Below are 16,185 nucleotides of genomic sequence, written 5' to 3'. Positions count from 1 at the left end.
TAAATCTCCACATTCATTTTCCTTATTTTGCTTCCTCACTCTGTATAGCTCTTGTCTATTTATATTTTTATCTTTTTTAGTCTTTCAGCTCCATATCAGGAAAGGATCTTGGAAGGATTTCCCCTCCTGTCTTTGCAAATCTATTTTCTTTTAATTTCAACTATTTCTCAACTATTGAGAGACATTGATGTGCTCTAAAAACCTGCACGGCATGCAAAATGCCTTTAACAGACATAGGGGGTCATTACGACCCTGGCGGAACAAGTCCGCCAGGGCCGTGGGACGCGGTGGCACCGCCGACAGGCCGGCGGTGCCCCGCGGGGCATTCTGACCGCGGCTGCTCAGCCGCGGTCAGAGAAGGGAAACCGGCGGTCTCCCGCCGGTTTCCCGCTGCCCCAAAGGAATCCTCCAAGCCGGCGCAGCATGCTGCGCCGGCATGGGGATTCCGACTCCCCCTCCCGCCATCCAGTTCCTGGCGGTTCTCCCGCCGGGAACCGGATGGCGGAGGGGGAGTCGCGGGGCCCCTGGGGGCCCCTGCCGTGCCCATGCCTATGGCATGGGCACGGCAGGGGCCCCCGTAAGAGGGCCCCTAAAAGTATTTCAGTGTCTGCAAAGCAGACACTGAAATACGCGACGGGTGCAACTGCACCCGTCGCACCTTCCCACTCCGCCGGCTCTATTACGAGCCGGCGTCATCGTGGGAAGGGAGTTTTCCCCTGGGCTGGCGGGCGGTCTTGTGAAGACCGCCCGCCAGCCCAGGGGAAAACTCGGAATACCCTCCGCGGTCTTACGACCGCGGAGCGGTATTTCGGAGGGGGGAAGCCTGGCGGGCGGCCTCCGCCGCCCGCCAGGCTCGGAATGAGGGCCATAGTACAGAGCGAATGTCACCAAACGTTATCAAATACAGAAAGCTGCAGATTCAAACCTTGTCTTGCCACGCCTGTATTCTCAAATTCAGCACCCGCAGGCCTAGCAATTGCCGCATGCAGGGATATTGGTTACAGGCATAGCTTTAATTAAGTCCCTGAGCAGTGAATTTAAGGGTACTCTGATATTATAGTTAATCATAACTGGTGAAAATGAATGTTAAATGTTTTTGTTCCTAAAGGTAGCTTTTCAAAATTCACATGGGATTGATGTCATAATATTAGTTACTTACTCTTCACAGTTCATGGCTATTGCACATGGATTTTAACCTATAAGAAGCTTAGAGAAAATTATGGCACCTTAGAACATAACATAGTATTCAGGACTTATCACTAGTGGTGGTGTGTCCTGAAACAACAAAGTAATTTCGAGTGAGCATCTGCCAAACGTGAGATGTGTTCTGGGATCCAGTGTTCATGGTTTGTGGCAGCTCATATCGGCTGTCCTGACATAGAAGCCATCCTGGTTCTCTTACTTAAAAGATCACTCATTTGAGCTTTTCTGAGCAAACTAGTATTGATTTGGGGCAGTTGTTTTCGTTCCACATTGGATGAGTATAGTAAGGAACTTGTTCAAGATTTCCATCACAAATTAGTTTGACATGACTGTCTTCTTTGAAACTAATCAACAGCATTTGAGGTGCATTGTTCCTGTTGTGTGCAAACTCAGTGCAGTAGCACTCTCATAATCTTGGATGCATTAATGCAGTTGAAGCTAAATCCTCATCACCTCAGGGGTTTAAGAACACACCTGCACTCTACTAACTGTGAATTTGCCAGAGCAACACCATTCTCACTTTCTTTTCCTCTAGCATGACTGTCATTTTAGCTTGAACCTTGGTAAACTGAAAGCCTTCACAACCAGTGCACATTTCCAACAAAATCATTTAAAAAATCAAAAAGCTATTCTTGAAATCTTAGCATCACACTTGTGTGGTAGGACACGCTGGATTAAAGATCATTTGCTGTAGTTTTTACTTCGCAGGTTCTGATGGCCATGCCACATACTAACATAGCATGCGCAATTCATTTTTGACTGGAGATAACTATTGCACTCCTTCATCCCCCCCACCTTCAGCGAAAGGTTCTGAAAAGAGACCGGAATGGTGCAGGGATAATATGTTCTAGCAGCCACCTATTTTTTTGGCTGGGCACTCCTCAGGAAAAAACCTTACATGCAGCTCACCACAGTTATATTGCACTCTGCCTTTGCCAGGTGGTGCAATACGGCAGTAGTATATTACTTATGAAGCATGTGAATAAACTCATTATAGATCTATAGAAATCTCTTACGTAAATTCACCAGTACTGGCAACTCATAGCATGATTTCCTGCATTATTTAGGAAAAGGTATGGCTTGCATAGTTCTACTTTTTGTTTTATAAAATCACTTCAGCTGGTTTGTTTCAGTGTTTTTAAACCTTTTTGTCTTTCCATATTGTAGCCTGTACCCACTGTAACAGTAACTTTTATTGACATATTGTTTTTGTTGAAATAAGTATTAGGGGCCAGATGTACACAAATTAGGAATTCGGATTTCCAAATTGTGGTTCTTATTAAATCGCAACTAGGAAATCACAATTCCTCATGTATGGAAACTTTGCACTATTAAATAGCGATTCCTAGTGGGTCGCAAATCGACCTGCCTCATGAATATTAATACGGTTAGTTGTAGTTTGGGACATTAGGAAGGAAAACCATCATAGAGATGGTGGCCTGCTGGGGTCGACAGACCACCATGTCTGTGATTGCTTTTAAAGAAACCAATCTTTTTTAATGTAGCCCATTTTTTCCTTAAAGGAAAATGGGATGCATTTTTTAAAAATGAAAGTTTCTTTTTTTTTTAGTGTTGCAAGTGGTACGTGGGACTACTGCCTGCTCTTAATTTTTTTTTTTTAACATTCTTATAGGAGAAGGAGGTCTCTTTGGGAACTCTTTACGTTTACTATTAGGTTACCACCTCCTTCAAGGCGGTGTAAAATACTAATGTTTTGTGACTGGAATTCTGGCATAAAACCTTAATACATATCACTGCAATTCAGTAACTGGAAGGGATACCCTAAACATGCCCCTTCCAAATACTGAATCGCATAGCCCAGCTGATTTGCAAACAAGTTACCAAAGTGCGATTTGACTCTTATACATTACAAAATGCTTTTCTTGCGATCTCAAATGGCCTGATTCTCGGAATCTAGGCTGTCCGAGAGGTAAAAAAGTTTTCGTACCTATGGCCAGTAGTTTTATATTCTAATTGCATTTTTATAGCTCTTACCATCCCTGATGATGTGTTGAACTGCTTTACGGTAGAATACACCTAGAAACCAAAGTTAACAGTTAGTCAAGGGGAATATCAGTTATTAGGTCTAGAAAAACAGTTCCATGCATTTATGTGTGTTTCTTTGTTATAAATCAAATGGCATAAGATAATAACATTCGTAAGGGCTTTATGGCATCATGCTAGTGATCGAAGAGATGAATAGAGTGGCCAGAAGGGGCTAGGTATTATTGAGTTTAGGAGAGAGGGGGTTTTGTGATCTATGGAATGGGGTATGACCCATTAGCACAGATTCTAGAACATGCTACAATAGATTGTTATTTTAGAGTACTGTAACTTTTTCAATTAGACTGCCATCAAATTAGTGAAACCCATTTCATCAATCTTAGAAGGATGAAAGACTGCCATGTCCCTGAAGGGGTTCAGAAGGCACAGTGCTGATCATTATACTCATACCATATACACAAACGTGCTCATCTGCATTATAGGTAGACAAGCTGCAGAAAGCTCGAGCCAGGCTTGAGCCAGATGCCAGACTCCGGCCCAGTTACAGGTCCTATTGGAACCTCGACCCATTACGAGACAATCTTTCATTTGGCATCTGCCTCCCTCCTTCTCACCGGGATATGGTTTTACAGCCAAAGCCGCTGACTAGGGAACTCGGGAACCAGGTTAGAGTCTTGGCATTGGCTCAACATCATATGATTCTGGGCAAATCACTTAATCTCCCTGTGCCTATAAACAATGCATGTGACCTTGTGTAGTGTGTACAAAGCGCCAATACCCTTGGATCGAGTTTGCGCTATATTTTAAAAAGTGAGGCAGAATGCATTAAGAGGTAAAAAGCTAAGCCTTAACATAAGGAAAAGCAAATAGATACCCATTTACTGGCTGATTTGTACTGGATGAAACCAGAAAACCTGGATAAATCGTGGTTTACCTGCTTAAACTGTGTTATTGTATGTAAATGCACTTTCGAATATGAGTTCAGACCACCAGTTGTACAAAACTATCACTTTTAATAAATACTTCTCAGTGCAGTGCTATGATGTGCCCTGACAATGGCAAAGTTTTCACCTGTTAAAGGAATATACTATTTTTGAATTTTGGAGAGACTTTGTCATTTTATGGGTATAAATTAACTTAACTTATTTTCAGGGCTCTGCTCATCTACGGTCTTGGGCTCTAACATCTGATCTAGGGCCTTGGCTTGGATCTAGCTCTTCTTGCCCTTTTAATTTGTTGGCTCCCCCATCTCTAGTGTGCATGTCCATAAGCACACGCTTACCAGAAAGGCGGATAGAACAGGCTTGAATAACTGCAAGTCAGACTGCAACGTTTCTTTTGTTTTATTCTCATTTAAAACGAGTTCCATGCTATAGATGGGCTCACAGAACTGATAAAGTAAAACCAATAGCTAGGAACTATAGAATTGCATTACAAGGTCACACACCTTTTGTTAAGTTTCATTGCTGCATTCTTTGTTGTGATGTGACCCCCTGATATCTCCCACATTAACTGGCTTTGGTGTGTTTTTTAGTCGATATCTCGATTGGGCAGAAAGATCAGGTGATGCAGAGGGAGGGGGGGATCCATTCAAAGAGACAATGAAGGGTGGATGAGCTGTAAACGGCCTCTAGACAATAGGTTACGACAGCCCCGTAGGTAAGATGGCATTTGGCGTCCTGACTGCCAAACTCAGCCCAGTCCACGGAGGATGATGGGGGGGCTAAAGCCATCTCAGCCCAATGGGTGCTGCACGCCTGCACACTATATGCTAAGACCTATAGGAAATGTAAAGAAGGGATGCCAGTCAGTATAATATTTGTTTAATCATATTAATATTTGATCAAGTACCATCGTGTCTAATTAATGTTGGAATCATTTTCAAGCACCTTAAGGTCAGATTTATTTAATTCCGGGAACATGAAACCAATTAGTGGAGTGCTCCGAGGACATGTAGCCCTAAGTGCTGCACCTGAAATACCCCCAAAAACTGTAAGTGAAGCTAGGATGGCAATTGATATTTGGAACAGCTGCGGTTGTTAAAATGTGGAGGACGAAAATAGTACTGGGAGCTGTTGAAAACCTTGGAAATCACTCAAGAGCGAGATCTGCAGTTTGGAATAAAATGCTTTATGTCAGTGTATCTATCTTATAAGATAGAAGTGCTCCAGTGAAAAAGCTGAAATCAACACTTTAAAAAAATTCCTACCAGTTTAATACAAGAGTTTCAAACCCAATTGTTTCAAACTCATTTACTTAGCCACAGTAAACCTAATTTTTGTTAATGTAGGTTTCAGGGAGAGAGCATTCATAACTCTAAGTGAAACTTGGATGATAATTGAAATCTCAAACAGCTGCTGTAGGAAAATTGTAGAGGACAAAAATAGTACTTGAAGCTGTTGAAAAACTTGTAATTCTCTCGAAGAGCAAGATCTGCAGTTAGGAATACAATATTCCATACCAGTGTATCTCTCTCAAAGGATAGATGAAGTGCTCCAGTGAAGAAGCCTAAAACAGCACTTTTAAAAGAAACGTTAAACCCATTTACGAGACAACAGAAAAATCTAATTTTTGTTCATGTAGATCCCAGGGCGAGAGAATTCATATAATAAACCAAACACTCAAAAGGTGATGGGTGTAATGCTTGCAAGTTGCCTTACTCCTGGCAATCCTTCAGAGTAGCATTCCAACCCATCATGCTTTTCCCCACCATTTCACCTCAAATTAGACCCATTCAAAAGCAAATCAACTTTAAACCTGCTCCAGTGGGAACACTCCAGTCTGACCTGCCAAGCCAGGTTCCCTCTGATCCAGAACACTTGCAAACTAAGACAGTTTTCTCCCTGAATGAGGGTCACCAGTCAGGTGCAGCTTGGTTGCTGTTCCACAGTGAGCAACAGACACAAGTCTGGGCATTCCTATGGCCATTCAGTCCCTGGAATACACATCCTTAGCTGGGAGAGTGAATAACTCCAGCTCAGAGAAAATAGCCTGCCTTAGTCCAGGAGGAGCAAGTGGATGTTAACTGTTCAAACACAATTTGCCAAGGTCCATTTCTCCCTTCCCCGAGAGTGCCCAGTTTTGCTGTCAAGCTGTGGGTAATCATTAAGGGTATGGACCAGTTTACCCCAAATCAGAAATGGAGATCCAGGAAAATCGAGAACCCACTTTGAAGATATCAAGGTTATGATAGTATCTCAGTTAATTTTCAAGAAATGATGCATTGTATCTGCATGTTCGGTTTAGGTGTGGTTTATTAATCTCATACAGTGAAGATTTCTTGGGGAATACAAGGAAAAACAGCAGACGTTTGTTTCGCCTCCTTGTGGTGGGTTCACCTGGGGCTTTTTCAAGGCTGCAAATAATGAATAGTGATCAGATCAAGGTAGTATTAATACTGTCCGAATTGATAGATTGAAGTGTAAGTGAAGAAACTAACGAGATACCGCCCATTAGTTCAAAATGGTGAGTGAACCAAAAAAGGAAGAAGGATATTGGATAGTGATCATATCCAAATGGTAGTCCCATAGTCTGACCCAAAGCAGTTAAAAAGATTGTAAATAAGTAGTCATGGCAGTTGATATCCAAGATTCATGCTCATAAGATTGTGACGTTGGTGAAAGTAAAAATAAAATTAAAATTAAAAGTGTTACCTGTTGACTACTTGGCAGAGTTTAGCTTTCTGGAAGTGAATAGGAACACATATCAGAATAGAGAACAGCTGTATGCACTACCTATTTTGAGTTGATGCCAGGGAGGGGCTTATCCTTTTAATTTACAGGACTATTCTGGACAGCCAGGCTTCAGTGAAAGAAGTGGATAGAACCAGCTTGGAATGAGTCAGGTGAGTGGGGAGCTCATCTAAATGTGGGAGAGGTCAAGGAGCTGATAGACTTTGCTAGCGGCTAAAAGGTTTTTCCATGTTGAAAAAGGGGCTGCTGGGTAATTTTTTACAGTAAAGCAAATCAGAAGTTGACTGAACTACGAGAAAATAGAACTGGGTGACAGGATGAATTTGCCACCCATATCATAACACCTATAAACATTCCTGGGAAGACTACACTTGATGAACTCTGCCCTGCAGGAAGAAAGTCTCAAGGACTTGTGACTGCTGGAAAAGGGGGCTTAGGCCTCTGACTCCTGACGCAGAAAGAGAAGACTCCTGGCCTGTACTGGGTGACAGGGTCTGGTGATTGCTCTCCAGTGGTCTAGTGGCTGATAATTTGCTTGCATTCTGGGCAGCCACGAAAATACCCAGTGAATGTTTTGGTGTCCTGAAGACTGGTTCACGAAGACCTCTGAGTGAATTTATTTGGCCTTATGGAGCCCTGCCTAGCTGCGTCTTCCAGCCTTTGCCCACTGGAGGATTTTGAATTCTAAAAGTTACAAAGTCCCAATGTAAAACCTTGGACACTGGGCGAGGCGCAAAACTCTTAAACACAGTACTAAAACCAAACGCTTCAGTGGGAGCTCAACCATGATATGTCAGACTTCGACACTCTCCAGCTAAAGTCTTGGACCTTGTCTCACTGGAAGATTTTGACTTCAGTTCACAAAATAATTCAAAAGGTAGAATCTAGGGCTAATATTACCTGCCTCCTGTATTTAACTTCTGCTTCCTTTACGGTCGGTCAGAAATAGCTCCTAGGTCCCAGCTTTTTACTTTTTCTTGGCACCTTCAGCCTTAAAAATAAAACAAAATTATATCTCTGGTTCCCCTTATGTAATTTTGAATATCTAGACATCTTTTTACTCATTAGATTGTCCTCTTCTTTTCTAATTTGGTTCTCGAATTTTATTGGTTTCTGACTTTTAAAATTGTTGGACTTGCTTCAATTTAACTTGCATTTCACTGTGGGATTGCCGGCTACTTGTGCCATAGCTACAAGCGTTGAGCAGAGTTTCTCTAGGGACATTGTATTAACCTGGCTAGCATGAATTTGTTATGTTTGATGGGATATTCCCCTTCTAAAGTAATAACTCAGTTCTTGACAAGACCCCTTCACTCTTTTGTACATTTCACTCTGGAGTAATCTTCAGGAGGTTTTGCTTTGCTTTCACAACCCCCTGAAAAATCCATATGTCTGAACCAATTATGACTGCCAGATAATAAATGCCAATGCGTGGTTGAGTGCCATGGCCAGGTAGGCACCTTAGCTAAGTAAGGCTTAAGGCAGCAGAAGGATGGCTTTTAGGTAAATGTCTTAGCCCTCTTGCCCTGAAGTTGCGGGACTTTGTTAAGGCCTTCAGTGCCAAGGGCACAGCAAAAGATAGACATGCAAGTTTTTAAATTACCAGTTCTACAGTAACCATGTTTCTTATAGTAATCTCATCTATCTTAACACGATGATGAACTAAAATCTTGACGAGGACTTTGTAGCCTTGATATGGCTACTAATAAACTTTCCTCTCTGCCCCATTCATAATTAAGGCTGGTCTTGCAGAAAACCTGCCCAGCTGTTTTAAAAAAAAAAAAATGTTTTAAATGATAATTTTGTGGCTGGAATTATAAAAGGGATCTACAGGAAAATCTAGAACAAATTGTGTTTGATATGCAAGTGCCACCTGCAAATTGTTTCAAATTATGAGTGGTAAAGTGCATGCACCTGAGCAAGTGGCAGATGTTCTGTCATTTCTGTCAGACATTTGGACAATTAGAAATAGAAGGATTTGCTAATAGAGCACTTTAACGGTTGCTGTTATGGGTACTACTGGATTTTCTCTGAGGAAGCTCAATCTCTTTCCCGAAACCCTCCCTACAAGGTCCCTGCTTCTGAAGAATACTTGTCACTGATAATAACTGTGTGGTACCATTTATGTAGATATACTCATGTTCATTTGGGATATGTGGACTGAATGTGAAACACTTGGCTTGGTAGCATTTGGAGGACGTCCTGTAAGCGGGTTCAGCATTCTTACGTTAGCTGTAAATCCTGACCATCTCCATGAATTTGTCCAGAAAAGGAGTGACAGCACTCATGCCAGGAGGTTTAAAGCACAATCACTCATCCACATCTGCTCGCTTCGAACAAAGCTAGAGGATGATGGATCAGTGGTGTGTTTGAAGAAAGTATGGTGCTGTTGTTACCCAAAGTGTAAAATGCACTGTGAACCCATTGACCTACGGGTTTGTTCTCTTTATAACTGACTTCATAAATAGGTGATGAACAAATTGTTTCTTTTAATGTAGTTAAGGTTGGACTGTATTGTCAGTTTTGGCATAAAGGAAAGGCCTGTATCTGTTAGAAAGCAAGGTATTGAGCCATTGTAGTCAGGGAGTGGTATATAGGGTCTTCATCATGCTCTGCATAGATGGTTGCTTCAGAATAAACTCTGCCTTATGTACCTGCACTTCGAGCAAAGGCTTTGTGAATGGTTTGGGACGAGTGGAGGGGAGGGTGTCAGTCTGTGGCTTATAAGTCCCTGTGATAGTGTTATTGTTTCAGATAAGAGAAATTTACAACAGATAAGCATGGGTCGCTGCCAGCATTCAAAGACCTCCATAAACCATCTTCTAAATGCTGACTCATTTCTGTTGATCAGGAGAGGATGTCTTCTGAAAAACGTAAGGGTGTGTCTGCTCTTGCTATTGTGCCACTAAATCAGCAAGCCAGAATCAGAATAGTTGAACCACCTTGCTTTATAGCTGCCTCCATTATCTTCTACACCATGCCTACTTATATACAGATTTACATTCACACACTCTGAAATCCAAATCCAGAAGAAACAGTAGTCAACATACCAGAACAGCTTTACAGTGTGCCTGAACCACACATTCTCTTGAATGAAAGAGCTTCCTGTGCATGATTGAAACAAAGATTGATGTCCTGCACTAGAAAATCTTATTCTGAACCCTGCTACTACATTGAAAGCGAGGACCTTAAGAGTCCTTTTATACCCAAATCTCTCCTTAATTCTTGAGTTATAGCACAGTAACCAAGGGCATAAACCTGCACTTTTTTCTTTCTGGAAACTTATCCAATTACTGCAGGCAGTCTCCCTGTCTGTCGAGGTTAGGCGTGATGCTGACACATTAAAGTCACAAACTTCTGGCTCCTTTACAGAAAGATGCCAGTTATTGAGTGCAATAGGAACTCTCACCAAAACCAGCCTGTCACTTCTCATGAAGTTCACTTGGTTGGGATGTGAACCAAATACTGACAGTGACAGCCTTCCAGCTATTGCTGTCTGACTATAAGTCAATGACAAAAGACACATCAGTTTAAAGATGAAACTCACTTCCTGCAGCAACCATTTCAGGCTGCTGCTGTCTGGCAAGGCAACTGTACCACAATCTGAGACTAATGGTTCATCAGGCATGCCCGATTTGCCTCTCAGCACCCAACATCCACGGGAAGCACAATACAGGTACCCTACATATTCAAGCACAGGCCAAGTACAAACACCGCTAGTGCAGGTGATTTGTGAGCCTTTATCCAACTTTAAAGTTCGTAAGGAATGTTGTGCCCTTTCCTGTTACCTTTGAGGAGCGGATTTGCTCACATCTGCTTGGTGGGTGAGCCAAGGTAGGCCCGAGCCAGACTCGCCAGAGGTCTGGCTCGAGGGCAGAGTTGAAGGACGAACCAGGGTCTGACGCCTAAGCCCCACTCAGATACCGTTTTCAGTGTGGGGAAAAACACAAGGAGCATTATGCAAAATATAAGACAGGTGCTGTAACGTAGCATGAGCATAAAATAAATATGAAGTTTAAAAATGTCTCCTCCTACCTACTTTGCAGTTTTAACCAAGAAAAAGATCATATGTATGTCAGACTCAAGCCAGTTGAATTTCCCATTACCAGCCTGTAACCTTGGATCCAGCTCCACATCCAGTCTTGTTGTTCGAAAGTATTGCCTATTATCTGGTCTTGGGCTTTTTCCAAAATAGTTGTGTTAAGTCAGGAAAAGGCACGAAGACTGAGGCCCTCATTATGACCCTGGTGGTCTGAAGTCTGCCAGGGCTGCGGTGGCGGTCTCACCGCCTACAGGCCGGTGTTGAAGACTGCATATTACGAGGTCAGTGGTTTGGCTGAAGCCAAACCACCGAATCACTGCCCGTTATGCCGCTTTTCTGCGGTCCGCCGTGCTGGAGGTGAGGACTGCCTCTTCCGCGCCAACCACCAGCATGACTACTGACTGATTTCTGGCGGAAATTCCTCAGCACTCATATTATGGCAGTCTGAAGACCAGTGGTGGTCATCTGACAGCCGCGGCTTTGGCGTTCTTGAGAAAAGACCGCCAGAGTCGTAATGAGGGTCTGGTGTTCAGCTTCCTTTACATTTAAGCTTGTTCTATGGCAAACAACGCAGATGCCTTTTTATTTAATCTATGTAGTTTCATGCAATTGTATAATACCGATTAACTCAAACTTAGTTTACCCATTGAGTTTCTAAAACATATTTAGCGCTTGGTAGATTTATTGTGTAACCTCTACTCTTTACACAGTTTTAAAATATATTTTAAAATATATGCCATAGAATACAGCATTCAATGCAAGTATGACGGCAATGGATAGTTTACTGATAAATTCAAATATGTAAGTACAAGAAATAACTGGATTGGAAGTACATATGAACCTAATTGGTAATGTATATGAAGCTAGCACATATTCAACAGGAGAAATGCGAGGCGATAGGTTGTCGGTGCAGGAACTAACAAGCCCATGGTCTGCTATAAATGAGTTCTTTACAGTGTATAATATATTGCACAAGAAGTGATATGCCTGTTAGCATTGACTCTAACTATAATAAAAAACGACAAACAATTCCTCAATGGCTAAGTGGGGGGGGTCCAACTCGTCAGGGTGTGGCAGTGTTTTCTCATGTCATGGGGAAAGTGTTATTTTGTGGATTTGAAAGGGTGTACCAACAGTGGAGTCTGCATAAGAGCTACAGGCTTGTCAAGGGACATTAAAGCGTTCTATCTGCTCGCCAAAGCCACACAAAGGTCCTCCCATTCTGTGGCGATTGGGAATTTGGGCATGATGCGAGGCCTAAAAGACAAGCCTCCAGAGTGGTGTAATACTCCCTGCCAGTCACGTTTGATAGCGCCTTGAAAAAATGCCAGAATTGAGTGGTAATGGGGCTGCTTAAGCCAGCTACCTGGCCATGACAACAAAGGCATCTAGCCACTACCGAACTTTGTTAATCAAATGGGGGAACATGTAAGCCCTATGTGTTTGGTAGTATTGTGTTTTTTTGGAGTCTAGGATTGTGGTACACCTTCCTCTGGTATTCATGGACAGAGCCCAATCTTTATTGCTGGTTGAGTGCTCTAAGTACTTCTTCCCAACAAAGTTAGAGTTTTTTTTAACAGCGGGGAGCTTAATGCCGAAAGTGAGATTGCACCCGGTGCCCATGTTGAGGAGGGTTTCCATGTAGTTGTGTGGCGGTGAATCCAAGTTAGCGAAGGTGACACAGCGTCTACATTTGAGCTAACCACGATCTATCATTCAGGAACACACCAGCAGGTAGGCTAGTAGTGTCTGACCGAGTTTCAAATGGAAGTACTGCTCCATTCTCAAAAAGGTCACCCACTTGAGGGAGGCGGGCTTCTTCTCATCCTTTTCTTCTATTTATGCCCTGGATGACTATTAGTGTTGCAAGGAGAGGGATAAAAGATGTGTAGGACTGAGCGGCAGCCATGTGGTGGAGGATCCGCCAGTTGCAATACTGTGTTGCTGTTAGTAAGCAAGGCTGAGTGTTTTGTGGTTTAGACGGATGAAGGACATAGTGGGCCAATTGAGCCATCTTACTGAATTTCTTGGTGTTGTCAAGTTTGTGCTGCTAAGTAATAGAACTCTAAGTCCACCCAGTCCAATTGTTGTTTCAGGGTGACCAGGGCCACTCTTGGCAGCCCTCATTCCAAACCAAATTCTGGAGAAGGCTGTCTACAGCTTTAAAGTGTGACTTTAGGATGTATCATACAATTGTGTGAAAGGTTTTAGGTAATTCTATCTGACCTGCTGTCACTAGAGGCAGGGAGCACCTAAAGGAAACCTGGGACCACAGGGAACAGACCGGATGGCCAATGTTACCATTGATGATATCTGCATTAGTATGGTAGGCCTGTACCCTAAGTCAGATATTTAAAAGTGGTTTCCTCCCACCTGGGGAGAGTCGCCATAGTGGTGTGCCATTGCAAGGGGTCCTGGGCCTCATAGGATAGATACTGGTTTTGTCCCAATAGACTTTCAAGTTGGACACCTTACTAAAAGGATCAATCTCTCAGATAACCTCATCTATATGAACTTCCTATCTCCTGAATAAAGTAAGACATTGTCTGCATATAGTGAAACTAAGTCGCTTGTCTTGCTATTTGGAATACCCCACCATGAATTATATTTAAAAAAGAAAAGAAAAAAAATATGTAAAGATTAATATACTATTTTTCCTCTCAAAAGATAGTCCTTCACACAGCATTAGCTTTTCTTGTAAAACTACAGACAAGGCGGTATATCTTATGGCTAAATTGCAAATATGTCCCATGAAATCTGGGCTAACGACCCAGCATACGCACCAGGACAAATTGTGATCCTGGGCTACCAAGTTAATGCCACTGTTACCTTGTAATGACAAACAAACAGTTTGTGAGCACCATAAGGTAATTCAAACGAGAGTTAACAGTATCAAAATCATGTGTCGTGTTCTTCATTTGAAATACTGTTAATTACATTTACATCATGCACATCAAAAAATGTAAGGTCTCAGTGTTCAGTAATGGAAGTCATTAATTGGTTCTTAAATATTTCTATATAAATATTTAGAAATGACACATTTTTATGAATGTATCATTGTCTAATTCAATGTACTACATTGAAACACAAGTTTCAAAACAGTGAACTGTTCTTTTTTTTATTGTAAGCAAGCTTGTCATATTTTAACATCGCGTAGGTTGTGTGATTCGTAAGATGGGTCTTTAGTGGCTCGGTTTGCACTTTTGCCCTAGGTCCAGTCTAGACGCCTGGCTTCGCTCATCCTAGGTGTGTGCTGTTTTGCCCACTTTTCAAGGCTTTAAGGATGTCTGCTCCTGCCTTTGGACAGCACTGGCAGTGAAAATGTCAGGTCTTGAAACAGCCGCTTATAGCACCTCCATTTCTGTCCAAGATCATAGAAAATAAGAATGAATCGGTAAAGCCAGTGGGTCTCCGCTTTACATGGGCGAGTTATTCTCCTCGACTGAGGAGTTGTGTGGAGTGGTGTTTTAAGAAATAAGAAATGGCTTAGATGGAGGTGTGGATGGAGTAGCACACATTGGGAATGAGCACGATACAATATACACGCCCATGGAGTGCTGAAAATATAATGAGTCCCTCAGTCAAGCAGTGGAAGGGTACAACTTATCCAATCAGAACAACGTGAGACTGAAAAGCTCCTGTGTGGGACAAACTCAAGAACGGCAAGGAAAGTCACTGACTCAGGAGCAGGGAAGTGAGATAGACAACAAACCATCCATTCATTAAACCACAGCCTGTAGATGAGACAAAAGAAAATACAAAATACAAAAAATATTGGCAAAACCAATAGGTATGAACTATGCTTTCAATAGGCTTTTTTTTTTAGCTATGTTGTATGCTTGAAATTAATATTAAAAAGCTATGACATGGTAAATACTGGCCGCATAATCACTTTTTAAAAATATAACTTTTCAACAGTGCAGTGCTGCACAGCTGCTGCGGAATAAGCCTTAAATACAAAGCCATGTAACAAGAACTATTTGACTTTGTCAATGGTTTTGTTTTAGCCATAGCCATATTCTACAGCAGCAGGACTGCTGTGCAGCCTGTTTGGAAGTAAATAAAAGAAATCGCTATGATCGCGATAATCTCATAGCTTTTTATTATTGTTATTATCATTATTATTATTGTTATTATTTACTTTCAAACATGCTGCACAGCTCCCATGCATCTGTGCAAAATGGCTTAAAAAAATTTACAGAAAAATTAGATCTCACAGGCGCTCTTCCTGGCGAAACACTGCTTCTTGACAATCCTGCTCCACCCTGTGAAACTCTTACACCACCAGCAGTTATGCCACAAAAGGAGGATGATATCCTTTGACTTCATTACATGCTCACCCCTCCCATTCGCCTCACCCCCTGTATATTGCCTCTCTTCTTCCCTTTCCTTCCTGCACAGAAGAGTGACTTTAGTCCCCTCCTTCACCCCCGCCTTCGAACTCCCATGTCTGCATTAGTCAAAGGTTTGGATTCCCTCCTGCGTATCTTCCTCTGTACACTAGGCACATTATGCGCCTTTCATAGGGTGTTATTCCCCTCCCCCCCTTATTCTCCTGCAGTTTTCCCTGCTGCTATTTACAGGATACCAGTAGCTCAACCCCCTGCTCCACCTGTGACCTCTCATGGGCTGCATGGCTCTTGCTATACATCCTCCTTGCTTTCGTAGCTTGCCCCTGTGCCACTAGACTCCTTTATGGCTGTTGCCCTCACAAAAGGTCCAACCTGGCAGCACTCTTTTTGAATTACCTGCCTGATCCCCCTGCAGTGCACCCACTGCATGGTGCAGAGTTCGATCAGGTTTGGATGAAACTCTGTTTGCGCACTGCCCATAGTATTTCAGCCCCAATTCTCTTGTTTTTGGTCACATGCTGACCCTTGCCCACAGGTTTTCTGCTTTTCCCACAGGTTTTCTGCTTTTCCCACCTGGAGTACGCTGCCCCTGCTGCATCTGGCACTGGCCTGGACCCCAACCTTAATCCTCCTTTGTAAAACCTTAATGTGATCACATGGAACACCAGGGGGGATGCACACCCCTTCCTGACTCTGTTCGATATACTCTTATGTATGTCATCGAAACACAAACATAGCACTCCTCTAGAAGAGACACATCACTGAAGCTGAGTACATGCACCTTCTTCAGCGTTGGCGAGGGCAAGTTTTTGTAACTGACATTATTTCTTACACTGTGCCCCCCGCGCCCTCCCCCAGACGTTAGCTCTTTGTTTGTGGCATCCTAGATGGC

General features: G+C 42.6%; 2 protein-coding genes across 3 annotated transcripts in view; one reads left to right on the top strand and one right to left on the bottom strand.

The window, feature by feature from the left end:
- Positions 1 to 16,185, top strand: part of LOC138260233 (ATPase WRNIP1-like) — a 331,454-nt gene that overhangs the window by 38,303 nt on the left and 276,966 nt on the right. The window lies entirely within an intron of this gene.
- The window catches only part of LOC138268367 (collagen alpha-2(I) chain-like), an 80,278-nt gene that overhangs the window by 9,357 nt on the left and 54,736 nt on the right, over positions 1 to 16,185 (bottom strand). For both annotated transcript variants that reach the window (XR_011199986.1, XR_011199988.1), the window contains one exon: positions 3,199 to 3,240. The gene's annotated coding sequence lies outside the window, so the exon portion shown is untranslated. The remainder of the gene's footprint in view (positions 1 to 3,198; positions 3,241 to 16,185) is intronic.

Source organism: Pleurodeles waltl, chromosome 2_1 (assembly GCF_031143425.1).
Source record: "Pleurodeles waltl isolate 20211129_DDA chromosome 2_1, aPleWal1.hap1.20221129, whole genome shotgun sequence".
Taxonomy (NCBI): Eukaryota; Metazoa; Chordata; class Amphibia; order Caudata; family Salamandridae; genus Pleurodeles; species Pleurodeles waltl.
The sequence above is the reverse complement of the archived record's forward strand: the minus strand, read 5'-3'. Positions and strand labels throughout refer to the sequence as shown.